The following is a 15,224-nucleotide window of genomic DNA, read 5'->3' as shown; positions in this document are numbered from 1 at the left end:
CGCGATTCGCACGAGGGAAAATCGACTGTCTGAACGCCTCAGTACGAGCTGTAAATTCCCTTATCTTTGAATGGTGATCATTGCGGGATTTGAAAGGTAGTCGTAATAATATATGCAGTACATCCTCGGTGAAGATAGGATTTTTGGAATTTAGTGAGCAGCCCCTTCCCTTTAGCTCGTCGTCTATCTGCAAATAGTTCCACTTCAAACGTCATAACCATGTAATCCGAAGACAACGAATGTGCGAAATACGTCTTACATAGTAGTATTTACCAAAAGACTGCACTTCTTAGTCGCAAAAGAGGATTACCTCTGACCAATTTTTACTTCAGGTACATAATCAGAGTAAATGAATAATTTAGTAGGAGATGGAAATTTGTGCAAACTATGTTACGGGTTCCGCTGGTCCTGTTATAAAACATAGTCGAGATGCATCCAATCGAAAAGAACACATGCTCTTTCATCCATCATCCTTTCCCATATCTAGACAAAGTTTTCTAATGACCTCGTCAATGATGGTACGTTACGTCTCAATAAGCATACTCCCGTCATTGCGGCTGCCACTGCACGTACTTTCTACGTGTGATGTTGCATCGCCACAGCTGTGCTGTTAGGGATACGTCGGATAATATCTTTTTTAAATTTACTACTGTGTGGTTGATGGTGTTGCACTTGTTACCTGAAATCCTAAGGAAGTCGATTACTTTATTGAATGACACGATCTGGGACAGATTCTATACGGCTAAAAACGTTCCTCACACTTATTAGCTGGGATGATTTGACCGAAGAGAGTGACGCACATAAATGCACGCAAAATAGTTCCACGTGATAACACAGTAACAATTCTAGATATAAAAGTGTTACCACTGCATGAATACAAATGTGTGATACGTAACGAAACAGAAAACATTAATGGGAAATATATTACTCAACAAGACGATTACTAGTATTGCATTAGCAAGTAATTCTATTTATTGGAGGTTAAAAATATGAAATCATACGTATAACAGACATCAGTTAAGTAGAAGAACAACATCTGTTGGGAGGAAGCGGATGTAACGTTATTGGAGTGAATTAAAACATAAATCTTTAGCAACATCAGAGCAATCATACAAGTTCTGGTATATGACACATGAACGTGAAAGACGTGTGAACGTTTTATGCTGGACTAAACACTTTTATTGTAAATGAAATTAATTATCTGGACAACTCAGATATATGCTTCCTTTTAACTCCAATCGATATGACGATTATCGGATGTATTACTTAACTTTATACATGATTCAGAGTAGTAATAAAAGACATATATATCAACATTTTCTTTAGCTAGCTCTCTTCATTAGAGTTGAGTGCATGTTTTGCTACGTAGTTGCTGTACGTCTTTATGTGTCCTATTGTAAGAAGTAAACAAAAACTATCACAAACATTACATGCCATGTGGACCACAGAGAATGTCTGAAGTGTGTAGATCATCATTCTCTTAGCAAGTTTCATTCTTCTGCGTGATCATTTTGTATTATGGATTGCACGAAGCACTGCATGGGCAATAACCTGCTTCTTATGTTCGAACCTGAACGTATCTTAGCAATTCTTACTTTCAAGCGCCCGATTAACTATTCTTCCTTGCCTTACCAGTATTCACGTTAGCCTTTCAGATCAGTCTGGCCCATAAAAGTGTTCCCCCTCCATTACATTCCTGTACCTGTTAGTTCTCTACTTCCATCTTACTTTTTAACAGGCATCTGTAGCACTGTTCTTCATCTTTATTACAACCTACACATAGAGATGTCGTATAACCCATTTCAGAAAGTTAAGTCAGTGTCTAAGGCTCTCTGTAGGTTAGACGCTTGCCTTTACAGCTGAGTCAGTGACGATGAAGTCAAACCATCCACAGGTCCGCGTCATTGGGCGTTTCGACGTGACCAATCTGCTAGAAGATATTCCACCGCTCGAGAACGACGCCTGTAAACTGACTGTTAACGTCGAGACTGTTTGCAAAAAAGCAGAGGTGGAATTCGTTGATCTTCCGAAGGAGGATCCCGCTGACGTAAGTTAGTGTTACGAGTACAATGAAGAGCTAGCAGCAACAAATAGCCACTCAGTTTGGAGCAACGAAAAGACAAATACATCTCAGACTGTCAGTATTGCTGAAACAGCCACACTGCCGAACGATAATTTTCGCGAACCTCTCACATACCCGGTTACCTTTCACGGATGTAAAATGTAGTCGATTGTCTCGTTTACATGAAGGACTAAACGAGAGATTCACTATATTAAATCCTATTTTACACTCTAAGACAAAAGAACGACGCACCACAAACGAATTATCAGAATGGGAAGGATATCGGGAGACGTGATGTACAGGTAACGACAAACAAATGACTATGCTTTCAAAAAAATTGGATGATCTTAACAAACTGAGCAAGTGGACCTTCTCCAAGCAGTTGGTGGCCTTGGCATTGATTGACATCATTGTTGGATGTCCTCTTGAGATATGGAGCCACATTCTGTCCAGTTGGCGCGTTAGCAGCTCAAAATCCTCAGTTGGTTGAAGGTTCCCTTCCACAATGCTGCAGACGTTTTCAATTGAGAAGAGATCCGGCGACTTTGCTGGTCAAGTTAAGGTTTGGCAAGAACGAAGACAACCAGCAGAAACTCTCGTCCTGTGCGGAAAAGCATTATCTTGCTGAAATTTAATCCGAGGATGGTTTGTCATAAAGGGCAATAAAAAGGGGTGCAGAATACCTTCGACGCACCACTGTGCTGTAAGATTGCCACGGATGACAACCAACCGAGTCCTGCTATGAAAGGAAAAGTCGCACTAAGCATTATTTCTGGTTGTCGGTCCATACGTTGGGCGACATTCAAATTGGTATCTCACCGATGTCTGTGGCGTATATATGCGTTTTCAGCTAAGTATCTCTTTGACACGAGTAGAATTGTCTTCAGCGAAGAAGCTCTCTTCGAGTTGAGCACCGGTGACCAAAGAAGACGTGTCTCAGGAAGCCCCTGGCTGCTGCCCTCCGTACAGTCTGACAGCCAGGAGTGACGGTCTGGGGCGCCATTCTTTTTCACAACTGGAACCACTTGGATTCCATTCGCGGCACCTTTACAGTACAGCAGTACGTCGACGATATTCCATGCAACGCTTTGTTGCTATGCAGGACTTATATTTCAGCAAGACGAGAGTTTATACTGCCTCCCTTCTTGCTTGTCAGATCCTACCATGGCCGTCAAGTTCGTCGGATCTCTCCCCAATTCAGAACGTTCGTAGTGTTATGCGTGTTGTCCTCCGTCCAGTTCGAGATTTTGATGCAGTAAACACTCCAATTGGCAGAATATGCCACGATGCCGGGAGCACACCAGTAACAGCAGTAATCTGTGCGACGTCGAAAAACTGCTGGTATAAAGCCCAGAGGAGGAACAGCGCATTATTGACTCCCTCAATTTGTGAAGCCCTTTCTCTTACATAAATAATTCAGTTTAACTGAAACTGTAGTAATTTGTTAGTCTATATATGTACATCACTTGGTTATTTAGAGTGTACTCACGTCCTTCAATTACTAGACACTAAACTGAATCCAAGGTCTAACGCGATGGTATCACTAGAGACTATAAGCTTCCACTGCAAAATTGTCTCGGGTTCGGTATGGTTACGTGGCACCCTGCAACGACTTGAGTCGTGCCAGCTGTAGACCATAGTTCTTGCCAGTCACAAGTGACAGTATGTTACTGCTGGCTGGAGTCACATCCTTCCGTCTACACGGCAGGTTCGAGGTAGTGGTGTAAGATAACCAGTTACCTTTTATTTCGCGACAAAGACGTTATTTACGTAGCGTGATTTCTGATTGGGAAATGACGAATACTCAAATCGATTGACTCACTTTCAACACATCTATGAAGATCAATGTTTTACGTAATTTATGGAAATGTGAAAAAACTAAATCTGGATAGTCGGTGAACATTTAAAAGGGCACGTACTGATTTCCAGTACTGTGTCTTAGCCAACTCACAACTTCTACACATTGTAGTTTTCTTTGGAATATGGTCTCTATCTGGTTTGTTTCTTCCGGAGATGTAAGACTTCGCCGAAGTCGACTCCTTCAGAGATGAACTGTTCCACTAGTTTCAAGTGATCTCAAGTACCTCTTGCTTCAATGAGATTGCATCCTTAGCTATTTGCTGGAAAGAACAGAGGAAATTACCTACCTGCTGGACAGTAATGTAAACATTGACCGCAGTAGCATCGGTTCGTCTGCTCGATTACGCACCAAACAGAAATATTTAAGCGAAGACGTATCATTATCAAAGGAAAAGATTGCGATGTACTCAGATGTCTAAGCGACGTAAGAAAACCTATTACCTGAACTGGGCGCCATAGTAGGGTGTGTTAGTGTAATAGGATATGAAACCGGGAGGCAGAATGAGATGTCGCCTGAATACCACAGATGAACATGATATGAAGTAGAATATCATCGATAAAGCAGTCAAAAACAATTACATCACTACAGTGACATACCCACCAGAATTTGACATCCAATGTAACGCATGTTTTAGGAACCGACGGAATTATGACATTAACGCAGTAAGCTTGGTAACGAGGACTTTCGTTTCATCCAAAGTTACATCTAAGGACATGTCGGGAGCACAAGTAAGATTCATTGAAATATTTATGACGAACAATGATACTGAGCCTTTCTGCTGTGACAGAGTGATAATTCACTGAATGTTACACCAAAGAATGCGGATAACCTAACACACAAAATAACGGTGAACGTTTTATCATCTGATATGACAATAAGAATTAACAACGACGAGTTTAAAGGAGAATGGTATGATGAAGTGTGTTGAATGTTAGGAGATTAATAAAGCTACTGCATGTGAAGGTACAACGACAACTACTATGTTACATAAGTTCAGTCGCCACTGCTACCAGAATATACCATGACGGAATATTTTTCGTGTAAGGATCCGTCTGTTTAGCCTCATCCACTATTTTGCTGTGAATAGCATCAGTACAGCTATAACGCTTGGTACGCACGGAACAGGCAACTATTAGAATATCAACCCGAGGCACAACCGTTGCTCTTGTTGTCTCCTGTATGAAGAATGGCATTATGCAGCTCGCCACAGTAGTCCATCGAGTGAGAGCCTCTTGGTTTCTTCATAACTATGGCAAGCGTCATTCACGTGAGTCCACTTTACATGTTCAAGTCTCCATCTATCAGCACAATTTTACAAACATCCGACGTTCCACGTCCACACACACTCCCTCAGTCCTTTTTCACCAACCTGATAACCCCTTGAGGCTTTATGATACATCCTATCAACAGATTCCATCTTTTATTCACTTTCTGTCATAAAAATATTTTTCTCCCCATCTCGATTGAGTTGCCCCATGTAAGCCACGCCATAGGTCCACTTCGTCTTCAGAACTCTCCTGGAACACTTCCCTTCAAAACCATCTGCTCTTTTCTGCCCTGAACCGCTTACAGTTCACTTTTCATTCATGTACAAGGTTAGAATACAGACAAATACCTTCAGAAAAGACCATGTAACATTAAAATTTGCCTTCTATGTTAAAAAATTTTGCTATAGGCGTCCTCAGTTTTACATCTTTTGCACTTCAGCATTCATCTGATATTTTTCCACAAAAGTAGCAAAACTCTTTTGATACTTTCAATGTCATTTCCTAATCCATTTCCCTCCGTAGCTCACAATTTCGATTTTATTCTATTGCATTTTACTACCTTACTTTCACTTTTTTAGCATTCAGCTAACAACATATTTTCCATAGGTTACCCATTTCGTTCAGCTGATAATTCAAGTAAAATACCGTCTCTGATATAATTGCATTGTCATCGAGTAAACTAAAGTTTTATTTTTTTTCTTCCAGAACTAAAATATTCATTCCGAGTTTCGGTTTCCTTTCCGTATTGCTTGCTGAATGTCCACACTGAATAACACGTGGAATAGGCTAAAAGCCTGTCTAATTCGTGACTCGCATTTCATCCTTGTTACCTTCAGAAATGCAGCAGGTATGAACGTCGGTTTGCTTTGCTTCAGTGTATCTCCCAAGTCGTAGAATTGAGTCAGTAATGGTTCGTGCATCTCTACATCCCTCTTGAACCTAAATTCATATTTTGCCAGTCTAATGATAATTTCGTGTCAGTTCTTTTCCAATCAATCCATTGACATTCCCACTTTCGAAGTGGGATCATTACATGTTTTTGAAGACTGAGAGAATGTATCCAACCTTACATGTGGTACATGTCTGGTGAACTCTTTTTTTCTTGCTTCTCACAATTATCCCAATGACAGTAAAGAAGTTTTGTCTACTCGAGGTGTCCTTCTTCGACATATGTCTTTCAGTGGTCTGTGAAATTCGTTTCACAGTATAATGTGTTCCTTCTTACCCTCGTCTAATTCCTCTTTCCTTTCGATAATAATTACTTCAAGCTGGTGCTCTTTGTTGAACCTGCCCGTGCACTGTATCCCAGTTGCAGTTGTTCCTTTCTTGCTTCATACTGTCTTGCAATCTGAGCCCTATGTATTGATTTATGTGATTGAGTTTTTTCCAAAGTTTTCTTAAATTTTCCTGTGTCTATTATTCTCATAGTCAAGTTTAGAGTTTCTTCTCCGTTATTTTTAAACTTGTGTATTCACATCTGCTGGCTTAATTTTCTGTATTTAGGTATTTTCTTGTCTCGTGAATAAAATTCATTACTGATGAGTTGTCTTTTCCTCCATTTGATCCTATGCATCTTTCATTATCACATCTCTCGAAACCAACCGTTCGTCATCTTTTGCAATACATCTCCCTTTCTGAATCAGTGGTTGCCTAAAGCTCCCTTTGAAACACTCGATAGTCTTCTGAAGTGTTCTGGTATCTCCAGGTTTCTAAAAGATACATAGATTCCTTTCACTTAAAAAAAAAAAAAAAACCAAATTAATCTGATTTCTGTGCACATTTTTCCATGCACCTTTCTTTATAATTTCTTGCCCATAGCTCATGGCGCTCTGTTATATTTTGTATTCTCCTGCTCTCGAATTCCTGCCTTGCATCACAATTACTTGTTTTCTCCTTTCCTGCAATGAATGTGTTTTTCTATTTAAACTTTATTTATTTCCACCTTCTAATTATGTACAAGCTAGCAGCCTATCGTACTAACATCATGTGGGTGTAGGACTGATGTTTATCTGGCTACTCATCTTCATCTGGCTACTAAGTTGTTCGGCCGCATTCCTATTTTCTTGTTCATAAATAAATCATCTCCTGAGAAATTTCCTTTTGCTTTCAGCTGTAGGAAGTACCCAAACAACGCACCCCACCTCACTGACCAAATTAGCTCCCTTTAGCAGGAATACGTGTATCAGAGGGAAGTGCCTAATCAGGACGCCAACGAGCACCTTACTTCGTCTCGCTGGCTGGAATGAGGCACGCCTCAGCCAGGTAGCACGCTTCACCAGTGAGGCAGCTGCATACAGTGGCACTTTACACTATACGCCGGCTGGCAGTGAGTTGTCTATTCGCTCGCTATTCCATCAATTCATTGCAACAGATTCCCTCATACCCTGACGCCCAGCACAATATCACATATTTCCGTATTTACTTTAAGTTATGTTGGGTGTCCAGAAACCGCAAAATGCACTGAATAAGCAAATGTGCACTAGGGGAAGGAGAGGAAATGGGTAGTTTTGGAGGACTCGTAACAGCTGAAATCAAACGATGCTTATAACTGACACACAGTTCTTCATCGAATAAAAGTAAACCACCGAGTTGGGTAATTCCCAATTACAAGACTGCTCGCAAGCAGTTGAACTTTCCGTTTTAGATTAACATCAACAAATTCAGAACAGATAATTCGATAGCAGTAACAACGCCCACATCAGACTGAATTACAAGCAAGGAATTACATTGAAAGAACAACTTAATTAATAACCTGCCAGAAATCGTATCAGTGTGTATCTAGTTAAAGTCCCGTTGCTAATAGAGAGATCTTCAGCGGTATCCCATTGTACATTGTGCGATAGACGAAGACTCTTTTTTGTAAACAATTTACTTCTCTTTCATATTTTTTTACGGTTAGCAGCCGTACTGTATTCTCTGAAGGCTGGACTTCTTAGTATTATTTTAGCGCTTCTCTGACGTTAACAGGACGTTGTGCTCCTGTCCTGGATTTGATTATACTGTGCTGCTACAACTCGAAATCTGCTATCATTGCTCGTGGAACTAGTACATGAGGCCATCTTTGGCGATTGAATGTGCTCGTATATTATAAATGTTGTGAGGCTGGTCTAAGATTTTCAATTTACTCAACCAGTTTAATGCTGTTTTGTTCAACCAACTAGCCTATCATGAATGACTTCATTAAGTTCATTGTGTAAGTATCTGGCTCTAGACTCTCGGAGTTCTTTGAAAATGAGTCTCAAGCATCTCTTTCATATGACTTGAAAAGATTTTATATTTGTCAGGTGTACTGTGCCCCAAAACCAACTTCTGTATGTCATGGCCTTAATCTTAAGTGCCTTATAACGTCTTATTTTTGTATTGACGTTCGCGTTTTTCTCTGTCTAGTAAGGGATGTAGAGCATGAATTTCTCTGAGTGTCTTCTCCTTCTTAACTTGTATGTGTAAGTTGAATGCGAATTTACTGTCTGATAATACACCTAGGTGTCTGACCTGGTTGGTCCCCTGTATCTGTTATTGATTTGCAGTCTGCCCCTCAGTTCTGGTCTTCTTGTGATGAACAGGACTAAGCGTTCCTTACCAGCACTCATACGCACAATGTTATATTTTGTCCGGTGCTCTGTGACAGTTACATGCCTCTAAAGGCGGCCTATGGCTGCATTCACTCTGCCTCAAGATCGTTTGGTAAATACCTCAGCTTACCAGTTTATAATTTGTAACACGCCTGAGAGGACATGTAAAAGTGTATTATTTATTAGCTATGAGCTGTTATGAATATCGTTAAAGCTTCTTTTTCTTTTTTCTCTTATTTGCACCATACGCGTAATAACAAGGATGGTATTCCGTATTAACTCTTTGTCGCCACAGTGTCTGGATATACTTTCCTACTATTATTTTATTATATCAGTCCTAGGTGAAGACTGTTTTTGTCACAACTATAGCTATGCTGTTTGCCTAGGTGGACGCTGCTGATAATGGAAAACCTCGTAAAGAAGTGGAGGAGGGGGCAGCCGAGGATCTCAGCAGCCATGCGTCGGTTGCTGCCTCCAGCAACTGAAGAAAAATTTATTTGTTCCAATAGTTCTTGTTTGTATCGAGTTTTTTGTTCTCTTGGAGTTATTTGTTCAGTTTTGTTCCTTGTTCTTGAGTTCGAGTTTATTATTGTTCAGTTTTGAATTTTCATTACCAACCTTTTTCTCATTTATATACAAAAAATTAATTTTTTGTTTTTCGTCAACTGTTGTCTAGTTCTTTAAGTGTGTTACTGTAAAATGAGAGTTCACGAACATAGTTTCTAAGAAGTTCGTTTTCCTGTATTTAATAGCAATCAATAATATACGCTTTGCATTATGGACACTAATCAAAGATAGCAATTTAAAGTAAAACAACACAGCCGGCTGTCAACCGAATGCCAAACAAGTAAGCCCCACGTCCACAGCACCAAATACAATGTCAACTCACAGATGGGCCATTTTATGTAACCTTATAGACATGGGTATAGTACACTTCTCATTTGGTTGACAGCCAGATGCCTTTCTGAGAAATAATATAAAACAACGATTCGATTTGTACTTGAGGCGAATGTGAAGATGGGACTAGTACTCCAAAAATCGATCATGTAAAGGTATATATATATCCCTGCTGCCACAGGATACAGTATTTGTAATTGATCGCCATATGGAGCTGTATTACCACCAACCACTACGATGTGCGTTCAAGACAGTCTAAGACACTTGAAAACCTCAGTACAGTGCCATAAATAGGGTAAACATGTACCTCCGACAGTGGCGCATATTTTAGCTTAGTTTACAATACCACATTCACTTCACAATAACACACTTTATATGATGCTGAGAAGCTCAATTTACTTCACAAATGTATCTCTGTCGCTGAAATAAAAATAGAAAATAAAATTTAGAGAAAGACTCCAATGAACGTTCTTTGAACTATTGGTTTGTTGGTAGGCTAATAAAACGCCTCACTTTTGCTACTCGAAATACACGGCATGCATACAGTGAATGTAAAAACTATTTCGGTACCAACAAATTCCTGATGCGAAACTAATCCAGCATACAAACTCCTAAGCTAGCAAGAACATAGACTACATAGCTATGTGCTGTAAGAATTATTTTCCACGTCGAATGGAAAACAGAAATAAATACGCTAGATAAGATAAAATTGTAGGGAGTCGTCCGTTTCGTCGGTCCGCAAGTGTTTGAAGGCACAAGAAAAAGTACGGTAATTATATGCTTTTGTAAGTCATTCATCGATTCAAGTTCAATGCCATTCTTGAGTAACTCAACGAATAACAAGCGCTTCTAACACTTCGCAATGTATAGCCGACCGCAGTAACAAAATAAAAGAACAAATATCACAAGAAATCAGTCTCTATCCCACAGTAAATATTAATGCCCTACTTCAGAAAAAAAGCCAATACATGCAATTATGTCATGAGACTGACTATTTGTCTTACAGTGAAATGTGTTTCAGCAACCAACTAAAGAAAAAGTGCCTGCAATTAGCCATAATATTGGAACCGAAACAAAGCCTTCTGTTATGAATCATAATAAAACTGAGATAAACATTTTATGTTCAGACGACCACGCAAAGGGAATGACACAATTTTACAAACATTAGAAGCAAATCCTGGTTGTTGTATGCGCGAAATTTTAATGAAACGTAATATATCAAAAAATCAGTAGATTCCAATACTTGGTGAAACTTTCACTTGAAACACTGGCAGTGAATGTGAGTATAGTAAGTTACCAAACAGTTATCATGGCAGACATCCCTTACAGAAATCATCGAATAGATTCTTCTTGTGTAAAAGACATTCAAGAAGCAAGGCAGTGCGTAAAGAAATATTTTCCAGTCAATTGGGGATGTATTTTTTCTGCTTGCTTTATGTCTCCTCTGTTAACTACAAATGCCAACTCATTGCTTCTTACCTTATGCCGCGGTGATACTGAAATGGACATTTCCTCCGGCAAATAACGAAGTGCATTTTCAGTGATTCATTAAATGCCTAATGATAATGTGATATAAGTTGTACCACAAGATTTTTTTGTTATTTTGTATTTGAGTGTAAATGAAAGATGAAGTATTTTTGATATTCTAATGTTACAAGCACTTTGTCTATATGCAGTTTACACGTATAGAGACCCCTTTTGTCCAGTAGGAAAACTTTTATTCGTGTAAAATTTTGTTAAGGAAGAATTGAGAAATGATAGGAGTCCGTCGATGATGGGGATCAGTAACTTAATGACGAACAGGCAGGACAAGACATTTAACCCACAAGATTTTATGTAAGCTTGGAATTATCGTAACGAGGAGAAGAATGCAGTTTGACCATACAGAGACAAGGAGAGTCTTAAGAATAGACACGGATCTTAATATTATCAATGAAGAAGAGGAGATGCAAGAAAAGAATATTTCAAGCAAAAAGCTAGCAAGAAAAAATATCAGAAAAGGCGATTCAAGACTATAAAATCTGACAATGAATCGATGCAGGAGAAAAGAAAAAACAAGCCATCAGAAGTATGAGAAGAGCTAGCAGTCACCACAGAACGCTAGCGTACAGTGAATTTGCTGAGGCTGACTACACTGAATAGTTATCGGCTTCATTTTGATTGAGGAAAGACTATGAACGTCAACAGTAACGTGGATGGTGTTGTGAAAAGTGACTGTTTAGCGGCCTACCATGGTTATAGAATTTGGTCTGAGAATTGACTGTCTATTACAAAATTACCTGTAATGAGGACCAAGGCACACATTATCTGAAGAGTGTTTCTCAACACACATTATGTGCAGACGTTAATTATAATTAGAGACATTTGAAATATTTTGAATGTTAGAGAATGTTATCCAGAAGATCAATCGTTGGGCTGATATATTTTTATATTCACTGAAACAAAGATTTGTCTTGCAATTAAATGTTGTTCTCATGCTATTAGAGAATGTATGATTTTTGTATAGTCGATATTTTTCTTGTACTTGAATGTGCAACAGTTGGTGCTGGCTATGTCCTGCATAATGTTTGCCCTCCCTGCGAAAATGACTCTACTCTCAGTGACGATTCTCAGAGTCTGACACTAAAAAAGTGCAATGGACTTTATATTCGATGTTTGAAATGGTCCGTTTGTCAGAAGCGCTTCAGGACAGGGTTTTTTAAAATAATAGAAAACTGCGCTTACCAAGTCATGATCCTAGCTCGGAACTAAGTAGTCGCCTTGGCTACCTACACACAGTTGCCAACGTTGCTGGAGGTCTTAGAAGCAAGCAGGGAGAGTTTCAACTCTGGCGCTTGTAAGTTCATTTCTCACAGCCCATTTGGTGGATGTGGGATGTCAGCAATAGAATGACTGACCAGATACTCGATAACAGATGAAGCATTAAGGGGTCTTGCATTGTCGTGCAGTAAGAAGCAGTCTTGTGAATGCCGCATATTAGGGGGGCGATGTCAAATTGATGTCGCAAACCTTTCAAGACCTCGATGTAAGCAGTTTGGTTCACTGTTTGACCTGGAGGACATAGTCGTGGCGAACTAATCGTTTAGTATCAATGAATCCGTTCAACATTGTCTTTGTTCTCGAAGATTGTCGTTTGCTGCCGGTAGCACCAGCCTTAATCACTAACAATAATTTTTGACTGAAATGTGGAATGACTCTATCCAGTACTTCATCAGAATCTCTTCGTCTTCCCTCTTTCTGTTCCTCTATTAGTGTGTGAGGGACGAGTGTTGCAGTAATTTTCCGTTTAGCTAAATCTTCGCATAAAATCTCAAGACACATCAAGATTCAAATTGAGTTCTCCTGATATCACACGCACAGTTGCAAGTTGCTTGCAATAAAAACCTCACACGCTCCTCGTTTGCATCGGTATGTGCTGTAGACGGGCGAACAGGTCGTGTTCGTCTTGATCGGAATCTCTGTCTTCACGAAACTCTTTGTGTTCTTGAAAGTACCTCGCCTATATTTACTGTCGAATTTTCACTAGAGGTTTTCCCGAGCTTAATGCAGAACTTTACATTCACTCTTTGCTCACGGTCAGCAACCATTGTGTCAGCGTAAATAATGTGACAAAACCCAAACAGTGTGTTGTTAAGCACACCACTGTCACATCGTTAGTTTGCACGAAACATGGCCTAGGTCATTTCAAAAATGCACACATACCAGGTAACATAAAAACAATATTTTTTTCCTTTTTAGTTTTGCAAACTCAGAAACAAAAAAATTCTCCTAGAACTTTTCTGATAAAGGGGGCAATTTAAAATATTTACCGCTAGTTAACTTTCCTTTTTCTGAAATCAGATTGAATCTCCCTAGGATCTAGCTTTCGTCTGATTACTAAGATACGGGTTGTAGTTGTGCATTAATAACTAATATGATTATCTCTCTCTGGTGAGCTTGTAATACCTCAAAACGTGTAATCAGACTGATGCAGATGCCCTCTCGAAATAAGTATCTAATAACACCAAAAGTATCATATTTCTGAATGTTCATTATTGGCAACTAGTTCTGAATGAAATGTAAATTGAATTGGCCACATGAGTATTTAACTTACTACTTCTCATCAAGGCTTCGAGAAAGGCTTGTTTAGTAAATAACAGATGTTGCCTGACAACAAATGTGACCCATTTAACTGAATCTATCATTGGTATTGATTTGTATTGAACTCTCTAAGATTTATTACTTGGGCTATTATTGTGCCTCATATATACATAATCCCCATAACGACATCAACTAAAGTAACACGAATCACATGTTGAACTTAACTTACCCCTACAAAAATCGGATTTTCAGCGGATATTAAAAGATCATGTCAGGTACAGATAATTCGATGAATGAAATACCGACTTGCTATAGCCGACCGCAAGATAAAGCCATTTCATAAATAGAACGGTCCTATTTCAAAGAATCATGTTCATAAGAGTCACTGCCAGGATTTCGTAGTGCATAACGGTTAGATTCGCCCAGATTCGTGGCACGAGGGTGCTCTGCTCTTAATAAAGAGTCTGAAACTTACAAACTGTTGTTGATTCACACTGATATATAATTTCACGCTATAAGACGGAACATCTTATCCGTACCATAGTAATGGACTGATGAATAAGAAGCTTTCATTATTGTTCTGCTTTTATATGACCAACGACCGCGGAGCTGATTACCTCGTTGGTTGGGGCACTCTTGCGCTTATTAACCTTATCATGTACACCATGACAGCAGACCACATAACGAAAGTCAATCAGTGGTTTCAAAGGTGAGAGAAAACGTGCCTTGCAGATAACTGAGATGAAACAAACCCAATCTACAGAATTTGGCAAAAACCCAAATATAATAAACAACTTTCATCAGTCTCTATTAAAACTGGAGAGCAGGCTTCAAACATTTTTATGAGGTAAACAGAAGAACACACTCGACGTTGATCGCTTTTCACAACCTCTACTGCTAGTGTAGTGTCACCGCCAGACACCACACTTGCTAGGTGGTAGCCTTTAAATCGGCCGCGGTCCATTAGTATACGCCGGACCCGCGTGTCGCCACTATCAGAGATTGCAGACCGAGCGCCGCCACACGGCAGGTCTAGTCTAGAGAGACGTCCTAGCACTTGCCCCAGTTGTAAAGCCGACTTTGCTAGCGATGGTTCACTGACAAATTACGCTCTCAATTGGCGAGACGATAGTTAGCATAGCCTTCAGCTACGTCATTTGCTACGACCTAGTAAGGCGCCATTACCAGTCAATATTGATTCTGTAAAACATGTACCGTCAAGAGCGATGTTCACCAATTATGAATTAAAGTTAAGTATTCCAGAAGCTACGTACCTTTTTTGCTAGTCTCAATACCTTGTCCTGTTCCAGACCTCACGCCAGCCTGCGTGAGCTTAAACGCATGCCTTTCGGCTTCCTGTCATAGTGGATTGGCTGTCTTGCCAGTACACAACAGCTAGGAAATCGTACCTATTCGCAAGTACAATCAGAATTAAAATATTTCGTTATTCACTAAACAGTAGAAAATTTCTTTGATAAATAGTC

The sequence above is a fragment of the Schistocerca americana genome, chromosome 3 (genome assembly GCF_021461395.2).
Source record: "Schistocerca americana isolate TAMUIC-IGC-003095 chromosome 3, iqSchAmer2.1, whole genome shotgun sequence".
NCBI lineage: Eukaryota > Metazoa > Arthropoda > Insecta > Orthoptera > Acrididae > Schistocerca > Schistocerca americana.
The sequence above is the reverse complement of the archived record's forward strand: the minus strand, read 5'-3'. Positions refer to the sequence as shown.